General features: G+C 39.5%; 1 long non-coding RNA gene across 1 annotated transcript in view; it reads left to right on the top strand.

Annotated features, from left to right (window-relative positions):
* The window catches only part of LOC108804204, a 2,083-nt gene extending 1,689 nt beyond the window's left edge, over positions 1-394 (top strand). Inside the window, exon 3 of the long non-coding RNA XR_001942343.1 lies at positions 229-394. This is a non-coding gene — a long non-coding RNA (uncharacterized LOC108804204). The remainder of the gene's footprint in view (positions 1-228) is intronic.
* The last annotated feature ends 318 nt before the right edge of the window (positions 395-712 follow it).

Raw genomic sequence — 712 nt, 5'->3', positions numbered from 1 at the left:
CTTTGGTTTGCCAGTGTCCAATCAGCTAAAACCAGCGAGTCTTATATCAGGTCCCTTATAATTGTCCGAGAGAAGTGAGCTCAGCTCCCTGAGGCCTCGTGGATGGAAACCGACCAGAGACACGAAGTCTCCGTATTATAATCTCCGTATCATTATCTCCGTATATTTCATTTCCTGAGCCGATAATCTCCGGGTGTGTCTTATATAATGTGTCCTCTCTCCTCGCAGCCCCCCCAGTTTAAGCTGGACCCCCGCCTGGCCCGCCTGCTGGGAATCCACACGCAGACCCGCGCCGTCATTATCCAGGCGCTGTGGCAATATATCAAGACCAATAAACTCCAAGACTGTCATGACAAAGAATATATCACCGGGGACAAATATTTCCAGCAGGTCAGTTCCCTCATCATTATATCTATATTATAGGGGAGATAATACCGGATTATATATATATTATAGGGGAGATAATACCGGATTATATATATATATTATAGGGGAGATAATACCGGATTATATATATATTATAGGAGAGATAATACCGGATTATATATATATTATAGGGGAGATAATACCGGATTATATATATATTATAGGGGAGATAATACCGGATTATATCTATATTATAGGGGAGATAATACCGGATATATATATATATTATAGGAGAGATAATACCTGATTATATATATATTATAGGAGAGATAATACCGGATTATAT

The sequence above is a fragment of the Nanorana parkeri genome, unplaced genomic scaffold (assembly GCF_000935625.1).
Source record: "Nanorana parkeri isolate BGI_ZX_2015 unplaced genomic scaffold, ASM93562v1 scaffold6409, whole genome shotgun sequence".
Classification (NCBI taxonomy): Eukaryota; Metazoa; Chordata; class Amphibia; order Anura; family Dicroglossidae; genus Nanorana; species Nanorana parkeri.
The sequence above is the reverse complement of the archived record's forward strand: the minus strand, read 5'-3'. Positions and strand labels throughout refer to the sequence as shown.